General features: G+C 33.3%; 1 long non-coding RNA gene and 1 pseudogene across 1 annotated transcript; both read left to right on the top strand.

The window, feature by feature from the left end:
* The first annotated feature begins 1008 nt into the window (after positions 1–1008).
* Positions 1009–2727, top strand: LOC114078319. Its single transcript, XR_003579933.1, has 2 exons — positions 1009–1100; positions 1331–2727. It is a non-coding gene; the product is annotated as an uncharacterized LOC114078319 (long non-coding RNA).
* A 3063-nt stretch (positions 2728–5790) lies between these two features.
* LOC107027724 overlaps positions 5791–22930 on the top strand; it is a 46276-nt pseudogene continuing 29136 nt past the window's right edge.

The following is a 22930-nucleotide window of genomic DNA, read 5'->3' on the forward strand; positions in this document are numbered from 1 at the left end:
TCGTGAGCCGCAACAACCAGCAGCAACCGGCGAGCTCCAACGACTGCGACAATAAACTCCGGCGTAGTTCAAAGTTTCGGAGGTCATTTTTAGACGGATCTCAACAGATCCGTCGCGGTATATTCTTCATTCTATTACTATTCGATTTGTTTATCTTATGATTCTTGTCAATATTTTAACTTTGTTCGTTATACTTGTCATAATTTTGTTGATAAAATGTTTAAATTATAACTGAATTGCTGGTTTATTCTGCTGATTTAGTGAATTATTCCTTGATGTTTTTGTGTTAAGAAGGCATATGCTATGATATTTTGATCTGATTCTAGTTTGTCGTAATAGTTCTGAATAATTATGACTCGTTTGCATACATTGTACCGACATTGGTTTGGCAAGAAAAGCATAAATGGGTTGGTGATCCCGTTACTTTTAAATTCTCTTTATCTATGGTAGCAAAATTAAAGTTTCTTGCTTGTCTGATTTGTATAATATTGGTTAATCAATACTAAGGAGATTTTATGGTTTTGTGCTAATTTGGAACGATTTTGTGTCTCTTTGTAAGACAAGTTTTCCTCATTATTTGTTGGTTATTGTTAATTGATCATAATTGGCTTAATTCAAGTTGAATTGGTTCTTACTTGTTTTATTTTAGGAAAAGCTATATTTGATTGAACTGAAAATAATTTAAAATATTTCTTATTTTAAATTTTTTCTTTGTGAATAAATATTACTCCATATTAATTTATTCCTACTTGTATATATTTGGTAATGAAATTTTTAAAATTTTTCTGATTTGGTCCTCTTTTATAATAAGGAAAACAATATATTATGATTGATTCCTTGAAATATTTATTTCCCTTATTTGTTCCCCCCTCCTCTACTATAATAAAGAGACTCCTTTTATTCATTAATAGACACACTCATTCACTCTCAACCAAAAATTCTCTCATCACTTTTCCTTCTCTCATTGCTCTCTTGCTACTTTAACAACACATTAATATTCCGGTAAATANATACACTCATTCACTCTCAATCAAAACTCTCTCATCATTCTCCCTTCTCTCATTTGCTCTCTTGCTACTTAACAAAACATTAATATTCCGGTAATTATTCAAGGGTTCTTCTTTGCTATCTTATTACTTTGTTCGAGTAAAGGTTGAATCAATTCGTTTTGCTTAACGGGTTAGTATTCTTAACATTCACACTATCTTTACATTCACAATTTGTGTAAGCTATTGTTTTGTATGTAGAATTCGTCATTAAACGATTGCATATTGTCTCACCTTAACTAACAAGTGTGATTACTTGTGTAGTTATTTAATTACTTTGACAGGTTTCATATTTGAAGTTCAAGTTGAAGATTAACTGAAGAAGGATTTATTTATTTGTTTGAATGTATATATATATCTATATATTTTTTTTTTTTTTTCGCTATTTTATTTATTCGAATGTTGTAACAATTGTAACCCTAACGATCATATAATAAATTTATTTGGGGGTCGTCTAGGGGAGGGGGATTTATATGCTTATTTGTTCGTTATATTTTTTAGAAATCATGCCTATAGGTTTGTCTTTAACCACCTAGATTTAATGTTTATAGGTGTTATAATCTAATCAATTTTCAATTTGCTTGACACTTTTGTTAATAAAGTCTAAAAATAATAAACTAGATTCCGTTAATGTTAAAAGCAAATCATAGTAATTTAATAGGCCGATTAGGTGTTTTTAATAATGTTATAATTTTAGCATCATCTTGTCATGCAGAAACCATGTCTAAGGTTTAATTTGTTCATAACATTTAAATTTACAAAATTAGGCATATATATGTTATTTTTTTTGAACACCTAGAAATCATGTCTATAGGCTTGTAAATAAACTCTTAACATATCCACAAAAAAAATAGAACTTGTTTGTGCATATTTGTGCCCTCCCCCCAAAATTAGTTAATATTATTTCATGAGTAATCCCATTCGTTTTCTTGAAGATTTCCGCATTCCTTGCAATATGTTATTTTCTTAAAATAATACTAAATTAGAATCATTTCATGCATTTAACTTGGCTTTAAAAATATTTCATATCAAAACCTTGTAATTTTCTTAAAAAGTCATTATTCAATCTTCCTTTAAAATTTTGGATTGATTTTGACATTGTTTATTTTGAAAATAAATTATAAGCACTATCTCCTAACCTATCGTTAGTGGGAAAGTCAAAGGAACTACGAGGTCTAGTTCCAATTTTTAAACCCGACGCATCCTCGGAAGTACCACCTACCCATGAATTTCAAAAAGAATTATGTGCATTTATATGTAAATGTTTATGTGCCTACGTGTGAACTAAATCTTTTAAATCATTTTTCAAAACATAACTATTTTTTATACCGACCTCAAATCAAAATTGTTTCTATGGTGGAGGAGCACGATCAATAATATCGTGGCATCATCCCTATAAAGAAACAAACATTTTTTAAAATAAAAAATTCATATTCAAAACTTGCTTAATTTTCAAAACCTTACTTTCTCACATATTAATAATTTTGTTTATAACTTAGTCTCATGCTTAAATAAAACTTGATTGTTTATTTATTGCCATCACCTAGCGTTGCATGCTTAAATTAATAGTATTAATTGTTATCATTTAGTAAGATTAAATAAATTAATAAATTAAACGACCTTGATTGCTACTTGTACCCCCACATAGATTGCATGAGATACGGCCGGGACCCACACTTGTGGATCTCGAGGGATGCCTAACACCTTCCCCTCGAGGTAATTTGAAATCTTACCCTAATCTCTGGCCCGTTGACCTTAGTTAGACTTAGTTAGGTTAGATAGGTGCCCTAACGCGCCTTAATTCGTTAGGTGGCGACTCCAAAACTCAAAAATCCCAAAAGAGTTGTTAGGTCGTGCACAAAACCCGTTTTCCGCGAAAATGGGGCGCGACACTTTGTTACCACAAACTACTTTCTCTCAAGTTATCATGCCAACAACCTAACCCTTTTGGAATAGTACATGAAATTGACGTCATGGACCAACTCATCCATCTTGACTCTTATCCCTATTATCATATATGTTTTAGACATTAAACAATCATAACTAGTCTTAATATTTAAATCATACACCAGATTCCTGGTCATCTGCCTGACTTAGAAATTACCATTTCAATAAAAAAATAACAACCGCTATAATTACAAGTATAATGTAGTTTGGACTTCTGGTCCTTACACAACTTAAAATTAACATGTGACATGTTTTACATGATAACATACAAGCCACAAGTGAGATCAATTTACCTTTTCAAGTAACTTAGACCATTCAAGGATCTAACATACATATATACATCACATTATAAATATGTTTCACATAACCACAATGTACACAACTAATTCTCTCAAAAAATCCACACACAAACTGTTAGTGTACCGGTGTGGTACTCAAGACATCAAATTTACTCCCTGCGTTTCAAAGAGAATGTCCCTATTTCTTTTTTTGTCGGTTTAAAAAAGAATGATCCCTTTTTCTTTTTTGGCAACACTTTAACTTTAACTTTCCACATGGAATGTTAAGACCACAAGATTAAAGGGCATTTTGGTACGTTTTACATAACTTTAATTTAGAACCACAAGATTAAAAAGTCTTCTTTCTTTTCTTAAACTCTGTTTCAAGTCAAATTAGGTCATCCTTTTTGAAACGCAGGGAGTAATATTTATACCAAACATGGTATACAAGTCAACCATTAATGTTCTTGCACCAGCATGGTACTCGAGCAAACCAATAATCACGAACAATCATACACAAACAAAATGCACAATGAATAATAACACTTGAAAACAAAAGTCGCATAGAGAGGTTCATTGCATGATATTATTAGTACGATGTCATTATTTATCCCTTAGTTTTCTCAATATGCATTGCATAAGTGATACTATAAAGTAGTGGACAGACATACAAACATATTTTGGACAACACAAACCTATCAGTATTATAATGGCCCCACATGGAGCCTATTATGAGTACATAATTGTTCCCTTTGATTACCACAAGTCCCAAAACAGGTCATAACCAAGCAATTTTATAACTCTGAACCTTATAATTATAATTTTATAACTCTGAACCTTATAATTATACAAAACCACCCCTACCAGAAACACTCAAGATTACAGTCAAGAACTAGAGAACCACCCCTAGTCATTATCTTATCTCCCACCATAACAACAATAACAACATTTTTTAACCATTCAGATTTTGTGTCCGAAGGCATATGCATACAATCTTCGAACATCATGATGTCGTAAAACGGATCTTACTATTCAGGTTAAGGAAAATTAGTCTATCTGGGATCCAAGAATCAGCTGATGAACCATGCCCATGAATTCCCGACTTCATGAGACCAAACCGTGGCGAATAGGCACCAAAATTTCTTAGTTTTTCACCACCCTTGCTTTGTAATCCTTCCCTTGCATTGCTTCTTTGCCTCGGGTGTCTTTGGAGTATTTTTGGAGTAGCTCTCGTTTATTTTCTCCTTCAAAAGTGAGAGAAAAGCAAGAAGAAGTCGTATAAATAGGTTGTTGGATATTCATCGTCCGGTTGCATCGTTTGTGCAGGCGCTATGGCGGGTTATCATTAACCCAACCAATTTTTCAAAAGGTTCAGTTTTGTTATGTGCTCAAGTTTTTAAAAATTTTGTACCGTATTTTCAAAAAATTTTGTGTTTCACACGAGATGCCCTTGAGTAATAACGGATCAGGTCATTGCAATTAGTAAGTAATAAAATGTCATGGGTAGAATTTTATAATTTTTCACATACTTTTACAATAGTGAGTGTGTCATATCATCCCTTAACGGGATATTCAAATCACTTGAAAATTGTGAAGGATATTTAAATATCTATGTAGTTAAAATGTTTGACTAAATTTTGCTGTCAAATTTAAGAAAATATTAATATATTTTTTGGAAAAAACTTATCAGCACTGGGTGTTTACAACAAGGCAATGAAAAATGCATTATTATGTGACTTAATAAAGTAAAATGAACTATAAATTTAAACACATCGCATGCATGTGTTGATTTTTCTTTATTAAGAAACTAAAACAAGCCTCAAAATCTGCTTTTGCGCAGATGCAACCTAATTTTTTTGCCAAAATACATTGAGGAAATATCAAGTAAAAAATAAGATCTTAAAGTTTGAGGGCCCAAAGTCATTGCTTCATTGGTTTGACCCTTAAGTTGACACACAAATTATGATCGCATAAAAATCTATGATTTATTTTGAATCATAAATTTTAAAAATAAAGTTTTTTCTTCTTAAACTCCAAAGCAAGATAACTATGTATTTTTAAAAGTGGGGAAATTTTAATAATTTAGTTGGTTTGTTATTTGAACTCCAACATTATTGGTGACAGCTTAATTTCCCATATTTTAATCTCTCCGCATTTTTCCAAGTCATGTACTTCTAGTTATTTCTTAACACTTTGTTCATTTTTACTTATTCATTATTTTTTAAAAAAATTATTCCTTATTTTTTAACATATAAAGAAGATATAATTATTATTTTCATATTTTATTCCCAACATTAATTACTTATATTTCAAAATTAATTAGTAGGAGTAATGTGGTAAACTAATCATTATCAATTATTAGTGGCTAAATTTAAATACGACAAGTAAAACTAAACGTAAAAAAGACATTGTAAATTACCAAAAGGGACAGCCCTTTGCACTATTAATCTATGATAAAGAAAAAGTTCATACGATTTTTCCTTATGCTTAAGCAGAGCAGGGAAAATAAAAAATAAAAAATGGATGCGATAGTGCAGAAGCCTTACGATGCTACGGTGCGGCTGATGATAGCTTTGCTAGAGCGCGACCTCTTGCCGAACACTGTTATACGGCGGCTGATACGGCTGCTCTTAGCTGGCCGGCTTCGCTCCGGTTATAAGCCATCCTCTGAGCTGCAACTCTCTGACCTTCTCCAGTTTGTGCACTGTACGCACCTTCTCTATATATGTATTTTCTAAATATCAAAACTCAGTTTTACTTATTCTAAATTATTTATGAAAATTAAGTCAACAGTTACTCTAATGTGTATTCATGGTTAAACATAAATTTAATTTTAAAATATTTTTTTTCTTGTGAAAATAAAGATTATTTTGTGCAAATTTTAGAAACAAAAAGAGTATATGATCATATTCCTCAACTTTTTGATTTAGAATTGGTATATCTCTCGCTAATATATTCTTTAACTTTGTAATTTAGTGTCTCATTATAAAAGACACTCATATTTTTCTTTATTATTATAAAGAAAAAATATTCAAATATGTCATCAAATTTTCAAAAAAAAAGTTAATTTATGTTAATCGTTAAAATTTTGATTCATTTATATCATTGTTATTGAGAAAAACTTATTCATGCCATTTTTTTTAACTCCCATTCTGTAAAATCATTTATTAAATTCCAAGCAACTTTTAATACTTTTTAATTGGAGTTTTTGAATCTAATGTACTTTTTTTTTGCTTTTTCTTCCTTAATAACACATAAAAAAGCATTCACAGTTTCCCAAATTTCAAACTTCTTTAATTTTTTACGAATTTATCTCAAATTTCAAGAGTAGTTTCCTTCCGAGTTAGGTATCAAAATTCAGTATCTTTTGAGTTTGAATTCAACTTAACTCAACAAGTTCCACTTTAAAATTCTTCAAAGTTTCAAACTTCAATATTATTTTATGGTAGAATTTTCCGCACAACTTCAAATCATTAGAAATTGTGAATATTGATTCAAAAAACAGTATGAAACAAAGATCTGATGTAAAAAAAAAATCTACAAAAACATCAATCAAAGCAAAATTTTGAAATTTTGGGACTAATTTTTGTTTTTTTGGAATACTTTTTTTTTTAAATACGGGTTAATTTTTTATACTCTTGCTCAAATGATTTAAGAAATTTGTTTTTTCAAAAAAAGAAATTAATGATGTAGTCAAAATTTGAGATGATTTCGTGGAGAATTGAATATGTTGAAAATTTGGGAGTTATTTATGTTCTTCATGTGTTCTTAAGGAAGAAGAAGCAAAAATAGTACATTTGATCCAAAAACTTCAATTGAAAAGTGTTAAACCTTGTTGCTGGTGTAAAAAGTGGTTTTGGAGTTAATAAAATGGCATGGATAAATCTTTTATTTAACAACAATGACATAGATGAACGAAACTTTAAACGGATGACATAAATGAGTTTTTTTTTGAAAGGTTGATCACATATTTGAGCCTTTTCCCTATTATAAAAGTGGCTTACATATATCCGTACAATTACAAAAATGTTTCCCATATGCCATTTTCATGTAGATGTGAAAACATTAATTTAAAGATCTATAGTGTGATATATACGATTCTTCTATCAAAGTTCAAGATATATTTAATTTCTCACACATAATTTTTAATCAACGGCTAATATGGGTTTTAAATATCACTATTATAGATTTATTTGTTTATCATTATGGAGCTTCTTATTCTTATTTAATTTTTTCATTCATTTTAAGTGTAAAAGTATAAGAAATAAAAAAAAAGTGTGAGTGAAATTAAAAAAGAGGAAATAGTAAGAAAACAAATTTTAAACTAATTTTTTGCGATTATATATATATATATATATATATATATATATATATATATATATATGAACTAATATTCTAGCATATGATGTGCTATAAAAAGNTTTTTTTTGAAAGGTTGATCACATATTTGAGCCTTTTCCCTATTATAAAAGTGGCTTACATATATCCGTACAATTACAAAAATGTTTCCCATATGCCATTTTCATGTAGATGTGAAAACATTAATTTAAAGATCTATAGTGTGATATATACGATTCTTCTATCAAAGTTCAAGATATATTTAATTTCTCACACATAATTTTTAATCAACGGCTAATATGGGTTTTAAATATCACTATTATAGATTTATTTGTTTATCATTATGGAGCTTCTTATTCTTATTTAATTTTTTCATTCATTTTAAGTGTAAAAGTATAAGAAATAAAAAAAAAGTGTGAGTGAAATTAAAAAAGAGGAAATAGTAAGAAAACAAATTTTAAACTAATTTTTTGCGATTATATATATATATATATATATATATATATATATATATATATAAGAAAAATTGGACAACTATAATATCTTTTACAAGAAAACACATCAAAAAATAAATTTGATAATCAAAATAATAAATATCATAATAATTGAGATGTATATCGCATAAGAAATATATTAACTATATATCGCAAAATTGAGGCGTATAGCATAGCCTTTTCCTATTTCCTATTTCCTAATAAAACATGATATTTTGGACTTTCTCATAATTGTTGCATTAAGTAATTACAAAGTAGGGGTGTGCATTTGACTTTTCGGTTTGATTTTGCACTATTCGATTTAGATTTTTCGATTTTTTATTGTCATGCCTCAAGCCTACACCCTGGACGGGACTGACATTCAAAATCATTGTTGGCCCCAAGCAAACCCTTGGCCTGACTTACTTAACTTAGCGGAAGAAAATATGCATATTCGTAAAGATCAATAGCACGTAACTGAATACTAAAATAACTGAGAATGCTTACAGGTTAAGCATTCAACTTGGACAAAAGTGGCAACCTAAGTCTTAACAATAAGAAATGATAATGAAAAGACTCAAAGGACTAACATTTGATTGTCTATGAAGCCTCTAAAACAACTGAGATGGATGTTGGGAAAAATCCCACAAAATCGTAATAAAGTAACTAGAAAACAATGAAAATAGATCCTCTGGAATGCAAGTAGGTTCACCGATTGACTTTGAACTGCGATCAACGGTGCGCTGGAATGCCGATCCTAGTTACATGTGTCTGCATCATGAGACGATGCAGGCCAATTGACATCAGTAATTGAATGTGCGAGTATGTGAGTTGGAATGCTAAAACAACATAGGCTTGAAAGAGCTTCTGAAAGAAACACTTACCTTGACTCATCTCAACTCATGAATACTTAACTGAACTCATGTTATTATAATGCAGTTTAAAAAAAAGTGCAATATAAAAAAAAAGGAAAACTATTTAAAATATGATGTCAACTCATAATCATAATATCATAAAAGACGTATCATGCTCCCTCTCAAAGTCTACTTGTACAATGCATGAATGAAGTCCCATACCCCTATTCATAATCGGCAGAACCCCTTCAAGAACCATGCAATTACTGTTGTTTGGAGTTTCTCTAATCGACAACTATCACTATGAGCCTAAGTGATGGTACAACGTGTTACCTCACATTGCCAAGGACCATCCTATACCTTACCATCGGTATAGAACCTGAACTACTAAGTGGATCCACTAGTGTATTGTGAAAATGATTTATCTAAAAAGTATGACCCTTTTCTACCCATGATAGTTACATGATTTATGGGGGTTGATAGTTGTTTGAACTCTTCCCTATATTTGTGCTCAATAATACTCCGAAAAATAATATATAATAGTATCTCTTTATGTTTAAAAACATACTTCTTCTGTACTTCGAGATTAGTGCCCAAAAACTTGACTCAAAGACTATTTTGGAAATCTTAGTTTCTTTTGTTGCTTCATTTAGAAAGTGATTACTCTTTTATGAAAAGTAGCTAGAAAGCTCTTTGCAAATCTCACTTTCCGTTCTTATTTAAATGTGAAAACATTTTAAATCTCTTTGGAATACATAGTCACCATAAACTTCTTTGAAGAAACGAAGTTCAACTTTACTATCTACTGAACTAAAAATTTAAGTCTTAAAACAAAGTTAAAACATTTGTGAAAGAGTTTTGTAAAACTTTTTTTAGAAAATTCTATTAACTTGACCCTTGACTTTTCTTGACTTTGATTCTTAACTTCTCTTGACTTGACTCTTAACTGATCCTTGGATTGAATTATGGATTCAAGGATTATGATTTGTGATTGAAAAGATCTCATGATGTTTAGGAATATAATGACTCTAGATAGCTAGACATGAGGAGAGACGGAAAATCAATATTTGAAGGTGGATCCATGACGTGGAGAAGCTTTTAAAATTTGATTTTGAAAAAGACTTTTGAGGCAGAACACCTCGTGTCAACTCCGCGACGCGAAGCTAAAATTTTCAAATCTGGGAGGTGGGAGCGTGACGCGCCACTGATATCAAATATCTTTCGACGAAATTTCTTCTTTATTCTTCATCTCTAAACCTCTAAACTCTACGGGTTCTTTCACCAAACACTTAGAATCAATTAAATGTTCAAAATAAATTAGATTCTACTTATAAATGAACCTAAAATCATAGATTAGAATGAAATAACTCCTCAACGAATTCAACAAAACAAGGATCTAATGGAACTTCAACAAACCCATCAAGAATTTTATTTCTAAGCTTTAAGAACTTAAATTCGCTGAAATAAATCATGATTGGCGCGTGGACGAATTAACCCAATGCTATGTGATTTCTCTCTCTCTCTCTCTCTCTCTCTCTCTCACACACACACACACACACACACACACACGTGCACACGCGCACACACGCGCGCGGACACACACACACACACAAATATTAAAAATTTATGATCTAAAATGAGCCATAAACATCACACACACACACAAAAAAAAAAGATAATTATATTTTCCATGTTTCAATTTATTTGATATAATGAAGTTAGCACAAAATCTTGTTTTTTTTAAATATTAAAAATTTATGATCTAAAGTGAGCCATAAACATTATAGTGACGTGTATATTCTAAAATTAAATTATTAAGATACAAAAATATATTTTTTTATTCAAATTAATAAGAAAAATGAACCATATAAATTATAATTATGATAAAAAATTAATACTATTCTTTTTCGTTTTTCCTTGAAGCTCTACTTACAAGACATATTTTGGGTATCCTTTCCACATTAATTCGAAACTACTAATATATTACATATAAATATTACTATGTGACACAAATAGACCTCATTTCTTTTCATTAACATTACAACGTCTGAATTGAATGATTAGGATCTTGTCTTTAGATCTGAGCATTGAACTAATGATTAAGGCTTCATCTTTTTAAACGACTGAATATATAAATAAATAAATAAAAATTTATTAATATATAAACACAATAAACCAATTGAGTCAATCTAATTTGGTTGGTTATTCGTTTGTAAAATACGTATAAATTTACAACAAATTAAATATTCAATAAACAATAGTTTATGCATGGTAATTTCAACATGATTAAATTCCACATAAAAATATCCACATAATTTATGTTGCATAATTAATATTTATATAACTAATGTCTACATAACTGTAACTAATAATCAAACGATCCTAAAATTGTAAAACACATGCGGAGCACTATTATGGAAAACTAGTGTTTGGTATGAAGTAAAATGGCCTTCCATGAAAAATGATTATCTAGAAAATAAAGAACAGGTCTTCTAATTATTTTCTAGTGTTTGATAAATAAGCGAGAAAATATTATCGCAAACGTATTTATACATTATCTAGCAAACATTATTAACTTATTGAGGCAGATATGAATGGAGAGTGGAGGTGGTGAGATGGTCAAGGAGTGAAGGTGGGGGGTGGGGTTGGAGAGGAGACAAATGATATTATTTATGTAACTTATTTTTCTAGTTCTATTGGGGAAGCCATTTTCCTCAATTTTAAGGAGTAAGTTAATCTATTGAGCACTTTAGAGAATGCTGAAAAAGCAATGATGGAATTATATTGTGAAAGGTCAGCAGTTGAAAGATGGACACACTGTACTTGATGTTGGTTGTGGCTGGGGCTCCCTTTCTCTATACAAAACACAAAAATATAGTGCCTGCAAAGTTACTGGCATTTGCAATTCCGTCACTCAAAAAGCACATAGAAGAGCAGTGCCGGTAATAAACTTCATTCGATGACCTAGGAAATGTACACCTTTCTTATTGTTCTCCTCTGGTTTATGTGTGTTAGAATCAGTAATGGAGATTCAGTAATTGAGGTGAAGAGAGAAATAAATCTATATTGAGCTTCTAAATCACAATGAATGAAAATTGTACATCTTTGATTGTATGTACTCTATTTATAATAACATCACATTTAAGCTTTTAACCAAACTGGTAGACTTAACTTAGCTATAGTTAGTTGTAACTACTTTTACTAATTACACATATTAACAAATTCTATAGCTAATACTACACTAACTCCTTGCTTCATGACACCCCTCCTCAAGCTGGTGGCTGAAACAAATCTTTTATCCCCAGCTTGGACAATAGGTGTAGATGTGTTGCTTTCCATAATCCTTTAGTAAGTAGGCCAGCCAACTGATCTCTTGTTGATACATGATTAGTCTTGATCATTTTTTGTTGTAGTTTTTCTCTAACAAAGTGACAATCAATGTCAAAATGCTTGGTCCTCTCATTAAAAATAGGATTGGATGCAATTTGGATTGCAGCCTTACAGTCACAATAGAGTTGAACTGGCTGCTTGATGTTTACCACTAGCTCCTTGTATAGACCAATAAGCCAAGTGATCTCTGCTACTGCTGATGCCATACTCCTGAATTCAGCTTCAGCAGAACTCCTTGCTACTGTCTCTTGTTTCATAGATTTCCATGGTATGAGTGCATCTCCAAACTTCACCAAATAATATGTTACAGACCTCCTTGTTTGTGACAAGTACCCCAATCAGAGTCGCTGTAAGGAATGTTTAACTTTCAGCAGACATAAAAAAACCTAGACCAGGAGATATTATTTTAATGTATTTAACGATGGTAAGAGTTGCTTCCATGTGAGACTCTTTTGGGGCATGCATAGACCGACTCAAGACTTGTACTGCAAAGGATATGTCTACTCTGGTCATTGTTAGATATAACAGCCTACCCACTAACCTTTGATATCTTCCAATATACTTCAAAGGTTTATCTATTGAAGTAACTTCTGATCCATGTACATGTTTATCATACTCAATAGATGTCAGCCTTACATTAGGATCCATTGGTGTATGAACTGGTTTTGCACCACTTAATTCCATTTCAGAGATTAGTTTTAAAGCATACTTGAGTTGATTCATCACATATTCCTCCTTGGTCCTAGCAAACTCAATACCAAGAACAGAAAAGGGTCTAAAATACCCTCGAAGTATTGAAATGGTACAAAATTACCCTCCATCCACCTATTGGCTCCAAAATAACCTTTCCACCCACCTATTGGCTCCAAAATACCCTTGTCATCCACCTTCGGGTTGAAAATTGACCACTTATTTAACGGTTTTAAATTTAAACTATTTATATATTTTTTTAAATATGTGGCACTCAACTATTTGTTATAATTTAACTTATCAGTATAATTTATAAATCAATCCACTACCACTTATTACTAATTAAACACCAAAAAATTAATAAACCCGTCACATTACTAATGTAACAACAGAAAAGCTACTGGCAATGAGTGTTTTTAAAAATTTGAGGTGAAAATATCTATAGAAGTAAATTATCATACATTCAAGTGTCTAAATAAAAATTACCGATAAACTTAAAAGTTTGACTATGTTCATCTTAATTATTCTTTCATCTCAATTATGCGATGTTACTTCATAGATTACTTTTTTTTTTAAAATAATATATTAAAGGTTTTAAAACAAATTAATTCGGGATATAGTAATCATAAATTTCGAATTCAAACTTGAAAGAGAATCCTATTGAAAGTATCCTCCTAAATAAGTGGTTCAACTTAAATTTAATTGGGGCTTCGATTCTGACTCGAATAATTTTGGATGTCATTTTCAGGAATCTATAATTTTATCGTGTTTTAATAGTGTTTATGACAATTTTAATATTATAATTAATTTATTAATTGGGTGGAGTTTAGTTAATAATGAGTGGGTAGTGGGTTGGATAAAAATCATATTAATAAATTAAACTATAACCAATAGTTGAGCGCCAAGTATTTTAAAAAATACTTAAACAATTTAATTTTAAAACCGTTAAATAAGTGGTCAATTTTGAGTCCAAAGGTGGATGAGAAGGGTATTTTGGAGCCAATAGGTGGATGAAACGGGTATTTTGGAGCCAATAGATGGATGAGAAGGGCATTTTGGAGCTAATAGGTGGATGGAGGGTAATTTTGTACCATTTTCAATACTTCGAGGGTATTTTAGGCCTTTTTTCGTACAAAGAAAAAACTGTAATTCTCCCGAATCTTTCATCTTGAACTTGAGTTTTAGATCATCTCTAGTCTGTTCAATCAACCTGCTACAACTACCAGTTACTAGAAGATCATCTACATACACAAGAACCACCTCCAATTCTTTTTCTATTGTTCTAGTAAACAATGAGTAATCACAATTGCTTTGAACAAATCCCAACTGAACTAATGCTTCATTTATGTTAGAAATATGCATAAGAACTGCATCAGTCCAAGTTCTCTATATTGTAGGGCAGTTATTTACTATTTGGTAGTTAAATTCTATCTTATCCTTATCCTTATCCTTATTTTTTTTAATCTTATCCTTAGGAGTTGGTTTACTTGTAAACTCTATAAAAATATCTGTGTTGTAATGAAGTAAGTAATTTTGCTTTCATAAATTTTTTCTTCACTAATGTTCCTACTTGTTCAATAATAAAAGAAGATCATATTGTTGTGTCTTGCGTGTCAAAATGGAAAACAAAACAGACTTCCATTTCCAAAGACAACTTGGAGAGCCTCGAACAAATTGCAAATAACAGGACCTCAGAGGACTCCTTCACTAAAAGGTAGTCTTTACCATATCATTTTTGTAGATGATCTAACCCGCATGTGCTGGATTTATTTACTCAAGCATAAGTCAAAGGCTTCTAATATTTTTCGAAAGTTCAAAGAAAAAGTAGAAAATGAAGTCAACTGTAAAATTCAGTCAGTAAGAACAGATAATGGAAAGGAATACACGTTTTACCAGTTCGACATGTTATGTGAGGAAGCAGGAATTCATCATCAGCTTACTACTCCCTATACTCCACAAGAAAGTGGAGTAAGAGAGAGAAGCAAGAATTCATCATCAGGATACATTTGCACCAGTAGCTAGGGTTGACACGATCAGGTTACTTCTTGCTCTTGCTGCACAGTTGGGTTGGAAAGTGTATCAGATAGATGTCAAATCAACATTCCTTAATGGCTTTCTACAAGAAGAAATTTATGTTGAGCAACCTGAAGGCTTGGTGAAGAAAGGAAATGAGGACAAAGTTTATAGGTTAAGAAAGACATGTTATGGACTTAAACAGGCACCAAGGGCCTGGTATCATCGAATAGATGACCATTTACCTGGCTTAGGCTTTGAAAAGAGTCTATCAGAATCTACTCTTTATGTTAAACATCATGGCATTGATATTCTTGTTGTGTCTATATATGTGGATGATGTACTAATTACAGGAAGCAATACAAGGCATATCGAAGATTTCAAGCAAGAAATGATGCAAGCCTTTGAGATGACTGATCTTGGTCTAGTGTCTTATTTTCTTGTTATGGAAATCAAGCAGGGACAGGATGAAGTTTTCATTTGCCATAAGAAATATGCTAATGAAATTCTCAAGATGTTCAACATGGAAGATTTCAAGGGGATGAGTACTCCTATGAACAAAAAAGAGAAACTAAGCAAGAATGACGGAACAGAGAAAGTGGAGGAAACGTACGTCAAATGCTTAGTCGGTTGTTTGATGTATCTCACAGCTACAAGACCTGATATTTTTAGGTTTTAAGCATTCTATCGAGGTTCGTGCATTGTGCTAGTGAGGTGCATCTAAAAGCAGCAAAACGAGTTGTCAGATACATCAAAGGAACCATAAATTATGGTGTCAAGTTTCAGAAAAAAATAGATCTGAAACTACTTGGGTATTCTGATAGTGGTTGGGCTGGATCCGCAGAGGATATGAAGAGCACATCTGGATATTGTTTCAGTCTTGGCTCAGGAATGTTTTCGTGGTGCTCAAAAAAGGAGGACATTGTGGCTCAATCCACTGCAGAGGCGGAATTTGTGGCTGCAACAACAACAGTGAATCAAGCGTTGTGGTTGAGTAAAAATTTTGGTGGTCTGCACATGAATCAGACAAAGGGAACTGAAGTATTTGTGGACAATCAATCTGCAAAAGTAATTTCTCATACTCCCGTATTTCATGGGAAAACAAAACGCTTCAACATCAAGCTTTTCTTCTTGAGGAAAGTGCAAAATAACGGTGACGTGATTCTGCTCTATTGCAAAACCGAAGAGTAGATGACTGATATCTTCACCAAACCATTATCAGGAAATAAATTTCAACTTCTCAGGCAAAAACTTGGTGTTTGCAGTTCTTAAAGTAAGGAGGAGTGTTAGAAATATGCATAAGAACTGCATCAGTCCAAGTTCTCTGTATTGTAGGGTAGTTATTTACTGTTAGCAGTTAAATTCTATCTTATCCTTATCCTTATCCTTAGTTTTTTAATCTTATCCTTAGGAGTTAGTTTACTTGTAAACTATATAAATATCTATGTTATAATGAAGTAAATAGTTTTTCTTTCATGAATTTTTTCTTCACTAATGTTCCTACTTGTTCAATAACAAAAGAAGATCACATTGTTATGTTTTTCCTTCTCTGTAAACTAACAAGTTAACTTCAGATTCCATTGCCTAGGTGCTTGTTTGAGCCCACAGAGAGATTTTTGCAGCTTGCAGACTTTGTAGACCCCTCATGTCGCAAAAACTAGTAGCAAAACCATATAAACATCCTTAGGAAGATAACCTTGCAAGAAAGCATTGTGCACATCCATTTGAAAAATAACCAATGTTTAGCAGCAGCCACACCTAGGACAGATTGGACAGTAACCATCTTCGCCACAGGAGAAAAAGTCTCAGTGTAATCCAGACCCTCATTCTGATTGAACCCCTTAGCAACTAGTCTGGCCTTATATCTCTCAACAACACATGAGGCTAAGTACTTCACCTTGAACACCCACTTACAACCAATAGGTTGCTTGCCATGAGGTAGGTCAGTGATGCTCCAAGTATTATTATTCTCCAAAGCAGAAATTTCAGATTGCGTAGCCTTAGCCCACTTAGATTGGACTACACCTTCTTCAAAAGAAGTAGGCTCAGAGATGATGGAATAAGCAGCTAAGGCTGCACCATAGGAAGCAGTGAGATGAGAATAAGATACATGATTGGAGACAGGATACTTGTAGGAGGCTTTAGGCTGATCTGTCAGGAAATCTTGCATCCATGTAGGAGGCTTAGTGGATCTAGTAGACCTTCTTAATGGAACATTCTCAGAGGATGTCAATGAAGTAGAGCAAGGATCACCTAATGCATTCTCATCAGAAGGATCAAATCCACTTATAGATGAAGTAGAGGCAGCAATGTTCTCAGCAGGATTGGACTCAAAAACAGCAGGGGAGTCTCTTCAAGGAACTGCAGGACAGGAAAACGGTGGACAAGTAGAGCTCATATGCTTGAAGGGGAATATTTCTTCTTTAAATACCACATCTCTGCTGATAAAGAACTCTTTAGTAGCTAAGGCATAAATCTTGTACCCCTTTTGGAGAGCAGAATAACCAATAAACACAACATAAACTGACCTAGGAGAAAACTTGTCAACTTTTCTCACCTCAGTGGAAAAAACAAGACATTCAGACACCCTTAAATGATCAAGTACAGGGGGAACTTTATGAAATAAATCATGAGAAGTTTGTTCTTGTAGCATAGTGTATGGGAGTTTGTATTAGGTAACCACTAGTGTGAACGCATTCACCCCAAAACTGAAGGGGAAGACCATCCTGAAATCTCAGTGACCTAGCCATATCTAAAATGTCTCTGCTTTCTTTCCACAATCACATTTTGCTGAGGAGTATAGGTACATTAACTCTGATGGATAATACCTAGAGTATACAGTAAACCAGTGACTTGTGAGTTGAAGAACTCACACCCATTGTCAGATCTTAGTGGAAATTTTTTTTTCGCCATGGCAAAGAACCAAGGTAAAGCAACAATGACTTCAGCATGGAATTTAGCAGGAATAGACATGTATATCTTGATAAACCATCAACCAGAGTAAGAAAATATCTCTTTTTATCATGAATAGGAACTCTATAGGGACCCCAAACATCAGGATGCAAAAGTTGAAAACATGCAGTAGTAGAAGTATTGCTCAAAAGAAATGGTAGTCTAACTTGCTTAGCCAATGGACATACAATACAAATGGTAGAAGAACTAGATGGAAAATGTTTGAAACAACTAAGTTTTCTGGTAGCAGAGAAATGAACATGCCCTAGTCTCCGATGCTAAAGAGACATATCTAAGCTACAAGACCTAGAAGCAGAAACTGCATTAGCTACATGAACTGAATCCTGTGTAGACTCCAATGAAACTTCTGAGATCAGCTGACGATCAACATGTACACCATACAAATCATTCTCCAGTTTGCCAGTCCTCCTCATAGTCCCACTTGAGAGGTCCTGAAATACACAAAAATTAGGATAGAAAAGGACACAACAATTAAGCTCCTTTGTTAGTTTAGATACCGACAACAAATTGTATGAAAGGCAGGAATATGCAAAACATTGAAAATCTCAGTCACTCCAAGGACCTGAGAAGAACCAATGTGAGTAACCTGAGCAAGTGCACCAGTATGTACATGAAATTTGTTACATGAATTATTCTCTAAAGAGACTTGTGGTGTGATCAAATTCTCATTGTGAACCATATGTTGAGAAGCTCCAGAGTCAATGATCCACTTATTATCATTAGCAAATTGAGGAGAACAATGCATCATACCTGATGCCATAAAATTGTCACAGTTGGTGTTGGCCTTTGCCTTCTCATTCTCTTGATCCAGTATGTGTAAAAGTTGTTGATACTGCTTTGGAGAGAAGTGAGGATGAAGTTGAACCTGTGGGTCAAAATGAGCTAGTGGAAATTGCAATTTGGACATATGATCATGAGAGGTAGTAGGAGAGAAACTACCAATGTTAGAAAATTCAAGAGCACTGGGAGTTGATCCTTGACCAGTATTTGCTGAGTACTGCCTCAGCTGAGCAGTACCAGCATTAGCATCCACAAGATTAGCTGCATGAATAGATCCAGGTGGTGTTCTCTTCTTACCCTTCCAGTCATGAGGATAACCATGAATTTTATAACAAGTAACTCTGATGTGACCTTTGCAATTGCAGTAGTCACAATAGAGATTGCTTGTAGATCTTTGATGAGATCTAGAAACAGATCCTGAGGGAGGATTAGGTCCTTGTTATTTGCAGTTTTGATGATTTGACAAACTCAGGGACCTTGTAAAGGTACCAGGTATCTTACTTGAGTTTTGAAGATGAAACAAACTCAGGGACCTAGTAAAGGTACCAGGTTCCCAATGTGACTAGTCGATTGACTGCCAGCTGGAGAAGGTACAGAAAGTGGGTGCACATTTCCCAACGGCGTCAGAAAGTCAGACTTCTCCAACCAATGTCAAAGAGTTTAAGGAAAGTGACTTGTCCATATAAAAGTCACTTTCCTAAACATTATTTCTTAGTTCTTGCAACTTGATAAAGCAATTTTCAAGAACACTTGCAAAGGCTATCGAAAATCAAACGGCAGAATTATTCAGACAACAACTGAAATCTCTGGAGCATTTAGCGTAGTTGTTTTAAGAATATATTCTCTTGGTCTTACATTGTAAACTATTCCTGAATCTATAAAGGAATCAGTGGGTGGTATTGAAATTCTAAGTTGTCTAGGTGGGATAGCTTAGTGGGTAGATTTACTTCTACTTAGGCTTGTCAAGCAATAGAGATTATTGCTTGAACGTGAGATTAAAAACTTCTTCTCACATTTGTTGTAATCGGGTTTCACTTTTGCTTGTGAAGATTAGTGAAAACGATTGAAAATCCTGTGAGACAGGTAGTGGTTTTACTCCCTTAAGCAAGGAGGTTTCCACGTAAAATCATTGTGTTGTTTAAACTGCATTTACTTTCTGTTCATACTTGTTAGTGTGTCAAGGAACCTGGTCCATTGACTGATAAGTGAAGGCATATATTCTATCAAGTGGTATCAGAGCAGGCACTCTCTATTTGGTTAACACCAAGGAAGTGATATCTGTTCTAGAATGGTTGCTCCACTTAATCTAGAAGAAGGTCAGTCTTCAACAAGACCTCCTCATTTCAATGGACATTTCTACAGTTGGTGGAAAGTTAGAATGCATGATTTCCTCATGGCTGAAGACAGTGAGCTATGGGATATCGTACTAGATGGACCGCTTATTCCGATGATAGAAGAAAAGGATGGAGAGAAAACCAGGCTTGTTCCAAAGCCTAGACAAAAATATGATGAAGCTGATAGGAAGAAGATAGAAAAAGGCTATAAGGCAAAAACTCTTCTTGTTTGTGGGATAGGGCCTGATGAGTTCAATCGTGTCTGCAAAGGAAATCTGGGATTGTTTAAAAACTGCTCATGAAGGAACTGAACAAGTCAAAGAATCAAAGATTGATATTCTCACCTCTTTGTATGAAAACTTCAAGATGAAATAAGGAGAAACCATTCATGAGATGTTTACAAAATTGTCCTCTATTACCAATGAGTTGAGAAGTCTTGGGGAACCTATTAGTATGAGCAAGCAAGTCAGGAAAGTGCTTCGAATTCTTCCAAAGTCCTGGGAAAGCAAGGTTGATGCTATCACTGAAGCTAAAGATCTGAAGGTGCTGACAATGGATGCTCTCATTGGAAATCTGAAGACTCATGAGATGAATCGAAATCATGATTTGTCAAAGAAGGAAGTCAAAAAGGATAAGTCCTTGATACTGAAATACATATCTGATGAAGACTCCAGTGATGATGATATGGCTTATCTTATCAATAGATTTCAAAAAATTGTGAAAAAGAACAAAGGTTTTAGAAGAGGAACAAATGGTCCTCGAACTGCTACTCAAAATGATAGCTGCTACAAGTGTGGAAAAGCTGGGCACTTTATTAGAGAGTGTCCTTTACTCAAAACTGAAAACAAGGAATATCAAAAACCAAGAAGTGACAAAGAGAAGAGAAGGGACCTGGTACTCAGTAAAAATGATCACAAAGCTGCTGCTGACTATTTGGTCAAAAAGGCTCTTGCTGCACGGGGAGACTCTTCAAGTGACTCAGAAGATCCTGATGAACCAAATGATGTGTCTATGGTGGCGGTTCATGAAGAGGAAACCATATTCAATGAAATGTTTGCTTTCATGGCTCATACAGAAAATGAAGAAGAGGATGACAAGGTAACTCTTCTCGATATGAAACATGATCTGAATAATTATTCTCTTAAAAAATTGAGAACATTAGCAAATGTTATGATTGATTCAGTAATTGAGTTAACCTCTGAAAGAAACATTATGAATGCTGAACTTGACAGTTTAACTGAAAACAAGGTTAAATTGGAGGAGAAAATGTCAAAAATGTAAGTTGAAATGGTGTCTCTAGAGTCTGACAACACTGAACTTAAAAAACAGTTGACTCAGATAACTGAAGAAGCTGAAAAGCTAAATGGAAGGTCAAATGGTTTACAAGTTGAAACTTAAGAAAAACTGAAAACCACTGAGAAAAATCTGGGACTGGCTTTGGAGAAGAGCAACAACTTAGAAAAAGATATTGTCAAACTTAAGGAAGAACTTGAAAAATCTCTTAAGTGGACAAAATCCTCTAAGTTACTGTCAAGTGCAACAAATCAGAGTAATTTCAATAAGAAAGGTCTAGGAAGTTTGAATATCACTCCTCCCTTTAACCCTCACAGTAAGTATGTGTTTGTGTCTGACAATCTGCTTTGTCTTCACTGTGGTAAACCTGGGCATTTAAAGGGAGAGTGTGCTGGCTGGAGAAATTCTCATGAAATACTCTCTAATTATACTGAAAGGCAAAGAGTATCAAAAGAGAGACCTGGTCCTCCAAAACATGTTTCAACTGATAGATTTTCAAAGAAAAATCTGTCTTTGCTCCAAAGTCCTTTGTTAGAAAGTTTCAAAAACTGCCCTATTGGACTAGATACAATCTGATCACTCCTTTGTCTGCCTTCTAGGAACTCAAATTGAAATGGGTTCCCAAGCTAAACAAGTGATTCTTGTTGCAGGTGAGTGAGAGGAGCAACAATCAATGTTGGTATATGGACAGTGGATGCTCTAAACATATGACTGGTGACATCAAAAATTTCCTCTCACTCAAGACACTTCAGGGAGGAGGTGTCTCTTTTGGTGATGTGAAAGAAGGGGTACATTTTGGGAGTTGGTAAAGTGGGAAAGTCTCTTGAAGAATCAATTGACAATGTGTATCATGTTGATGGGTTGAAGTACAGTCTTTTGAGTGTGTCTCAAATTTGTGACAAGGGAAATGAAGTCAAGTTTACTTCTGAAAAGTGCACTGTGGTTAGTCTAACTACAAAGAAAGTGATTCTCACTGCCTTTAGAAGTAAAAACATGTATGTGGCCAACTTAGAAACGTCTCATGGAGCTGATCTGACATGTCTTAGTGCTCAAAATGAAAATGCTGATCTTTGGCATCGCAGGCTAGGACATGTGAGCTCATCTTTATTGAATAAACTGATTTCTAAGGACCTGGTCCGAGGTCTGCCAAAGTTGAAGTTTTGTGAAAACAAAATATGTGAAGCTTGTGTCAAAGGAAAACAAATCAGATCATCCTTCAAGCCAAAGAAGCAAGTGACCTCATCAAGAGTACTGGAGCTGTTACACATGGACTTATGTGTACCTTTGAAGGTTCAAAGCAGAAATGGCAAGAAATACATTCTGGTGATAGTTGATGATTACTCACGATACACATGGACAAGACTCCTAAGATCAAAAGCAGAGACACCTGAAGAATTGGTAGTGTTCTTCAAAATGATTCAAACTAAATTGAATCAAGTGATTTGTGGGATTAGATCTGATCATGGAACTGAGTTTGAGAACTCAAAACTGGATCAATTTTGCATGGAGAATGGTATTAGT

This window comes from Solanum pennellii, chromosome 8, assembly GCF_001406875.1.
Source record: "Solanum pennellii chromosome 8, SPENNV200".
Lineage (NCBI taxonomy): Eukaryota > Viridiplantae > Streptophyta > Magnoliopsida > Solanales > Solanaceae > Solanum > Solanum pennellii.